Source organism: Rhinopithecus roxellana, chromosome 1 (genome assembly GCF_007565055.1).
Source record: "Rhinopithecus roxellana isolate Shanxi Qingling chromosome 1, ASM756505v1, whole genome shotgun sequence".
In the NCBI taxonomy this organism is placed as follows: Eukaryota; Metazoa; Chordata; class Mammalia; order Primates; family Cercopithecidae; genus Rhinopithecus; species Rhinopithecus roxellana.
The window spans coordinates 145,990,994-145,994,349 of NC_044549.1; the positions used below are offsets into that span (position 1 = coordinate 145,990,994).

Below are 3,356 nucleotides of genomic sequence, written 5' to 3' on the forward strand. Positions count from 1 at the left end.
TGAGAAAAACTATCCCCCTTGAAACCAAACTGTCTTGAAAGAATATCTGTCTCGTATAAGCAATCATAATTATTGTCAATAATATAGTTTTATTCTAGGAGCAGATCTCTACCCGAAAACAGTTTAGGTCTTTTTGGATGCATTCGGTTATTCTCCAATAAATATCAGTGACATGGTTTGGCTCTGTGTCCCCACTAAAATTTCACCTTAAATTGTAATAATTCCCACATGCTGTGGGAGGGACCCAGTAGGAGGTAATTTAATCATGGGGGTGGGTCTTTCCAGGGCTGTTCTCATGATGGTGAATAAGTCTCACGAGATCTGATGGTTTTATAAATAGGATTTCCCCTTCACAAGCTCTCCTGCTTGCCACCATGTAGGAAGTGTCTTTGTTCTTCCTTTGTCTTCTGCCATGATCGCAAGACCTCCCCAGCCATGTGGAACTGTGAGTCCATTAAACCTCTTTCCTTTATAAATTGCCCAGTCAGGTAGTATCTTTGCAGCAATGTGAGGATAGACTAATGTAATCAGCCACAGGTATTATTAAATATAGTTTGGTTTAGTAGAAGTGGTACTAGATCTTGAATTTTAATTTTGACCTGAGCTATGTCAAGTTTTCTCAACAGAAGATTCCAGGCTTAGTTTAATTAATAAAAACTAGTAAATAAAAAGGTGATATAGATTAATTAGATCTGGAGAAGCAGTAGGAAATATTCCTCATGGTTGTAGCTCAAGCATAATAAGAAAATTTAAAATGGAACTACAATGTCAGAAAGAGAAAATAGAGAGAAATTTGTGATCCCATCTATCTTTTAAATTTTAATTTATAACAAAAAAACATAGAGGGTGTGTATATTTTGGCAGATGTAGTTTGTCGTAGTATGCAATACAAAGAATGTTTTTGGGTTTGGAGATGATAAAAGATATTTTCATAAAGTGTCAGTGTGAAGAAAAAAATAAATGAAAATATAAGGGCCCTTCTGCTTTCCTTGTGAAAGGGAAACAAGCATTCTGTAGGCCTATTTGTTGCAGACACTCTGAACTTCCAGATCTACATGACCGTACAATTTTAACATACAAGATTTCTGCTTAGATTCATTTCAAAATACTGAATGACTTATTGGACTTATAGAGAAGTAGCAAATTTGCATTGATTTGATCATCATATATCACTTCTTATAAATCTTGTGCATCTCATTAGACTTGTGACTAAACTTGATGAAATATATGCTATGTATATGTAACTTCAACAAAGAAAAATATTTGTGAGCTTGTTTTTTTTTTTTTTCCTCATTTGTAAGGTGTGCACTTTTATTCTACTGGTCTCAAGTCAGTGTACAGGTAAGCCTTGGCTGCCTCCACCCACTCCCAGGGAGACCAAAAGCCTTCAGATATCTCAAGTTGGGGGACAAAAAAGGGGGGGCACGAAGCCTCATCATTCAAAATAAAACAAAATAAAAAAGTATTAAGGTGAAGATTAAAAAAATTTTGCATTACATAATTTACACGAAAGCAATGCTATCACCTTCCCTGTGTGGACTCGGGAGAGGACTGGGCCATTCTCCTTAGAGAGAAGTGGGGTGGCTTTTAGGAGGGCGAGGGACTTCCTGTAACAATGCATCTCATGTTTGGAATGACTATTAAAAAAAGAACAATATATAATCAAAGTCCTCGGCCACATTGTGGAACTTTGGGGGATGCTTGCTCCAACCTACTGCTGTCACATTCACCATTCCGGTTTTTAAATCCTGAGTCAAGCCAAAAAAAAAAAAAAAAAAAAAAAAAAACCAAACCAAAACAAAACAAAAAAACAAATAAAGCCATGCCAATCTCATCTTGTTTTCTGCGCAAGTTAGGTTTTGTCAAGAAAGGGTGTAACACAACTAAGTCACAGTCCCCCTAGAAGCATTTGCGGTGGGCGATGGAGGGGCCAGACTGGTCATACTCCTGCTTGATGATCCACATCTGCTGGAAGGTGGACAGCGAGGCCAGGATGGAGCCACCGATCCACACAGAGTACTTGCGCTCAGCGGGAGCAATGATCTTGATCTTCATCGTGCTGGGCGCCAGGGCAGTAATCTCCTTCTGCATCCTGTCGGCAATGCCAGGGTACATGGTGGTGCCACCAGACAGCACTGTGTTGGCGTTCAGGTCTTTACGGATGTCCACGTCACACTTCATGATGGAGTTGAAGGTAGTTTCGTGGATGCCACAGGACTCCATGCCCAGGAAGGAAGGCTGGAAGAGAGCCTCAGGGCAGTGGAACTGCTCGTTGCCAATGGTGATGACCTGGCCATCGTGCAGCTCCTAGCTCTTCTCCAGGGAGGAGCTGGAAGCCACTGTGGCCATCTCCTGCTGGAAGTCCAGGGCGACATAGCACAGCTTCTCCTTGATGTCACGCACGATTTCCTGCTTGGCCATGGTGGTGAAGCTGTAGCCGCGCTCAGTGAGGATCTTCATGAGGTAGTCAGTCAGGTCCCGGCCAGCCAGGTCCAGAGGCAGGATAGCGTGGGGGAGGGCACACCCCTCGTAGATGAGCACAGTGTGGGTGACCCCGTCACCGGAGTCCATCACGATGCCAGTGGTACGGCCAGAGGCGTACAGGGACAGCACAGCCTGGATGGCCACATACATGGCTGAGGTGTTGAAGGTCTCAAACATGATCGGGGTCATCTTCTTGCGGTTGGCCTTGGGGTTCAGGGGGGCCTCGGTCAGCAGCACGGGGTGCTCCTCAAGAGCCACACGCAGCTCATTGTAGAAGGTGTGGTGCCAGATCTTCTCCATGTCGTCCCAGCTGGTGACGATGCCGTGCTCGATGGGGTACTTCAGGGTGAGGATGCCTCTCTTGCTCTGGGCCTCGTGGCCCACATATGAATCCTTCTGACCCATGCCCACCATCAAGCCCTGGTACCTGGGGCGCCCCACGACACGACGGAGGGGATGACGGCCCGGGGGGCATCGTTGCCTGCGAAGCCGGCCTTGCACATGCCGGAGCCTTTGTCGACAACGAGCGCGGCGATATCATCATCCATGGTGAGCTGGCGGCGGGTGTGAACGGGCGTCGGAGCGGTGAAGGCGAGGCTCTGTGCTCGCGGGGCGGACGCGGTCTCGGCGGTCGTGAGCTTGTTTTAAGTTAAATGAAGTAATGCAAATCATGAATGGGACATTAATGAGGTCACTAGCATTTTTGGGAATAATGCATTATCAGTTGATGCAGGAATGATTATGTATGGTTGCATTTATTTGTAGCATAAAAGCAGCCAGGATAGCTATTTGAATGGAGGTTAAAGCTAGCCACAATTAAAACGGAATTAAAGGAAAAATAAGTTCCTGAAATGATCTATGTTGAAGATAAA

The 3,356-nt window shown here is 44.8% G+C and overlaps 1 pseudogene across 1 annotated transcript; it reads right to left on the reverse strand.

Moving 5' to 3' along the window:
- Positions 1-1,290: 1,290 nt before the first annotated feature.
- On the reverse strand, positions 1,291-3,055 carry LOC104665032 (annotated as a pseudogene). The gene has a single exon (XR_004057920.1). The product of XR_004057920.1 is annotated as an actin, cytoplasmic 1-like (transcript).
- Positions 3,056-3,356: the final 301 nt, after the last annotated feature.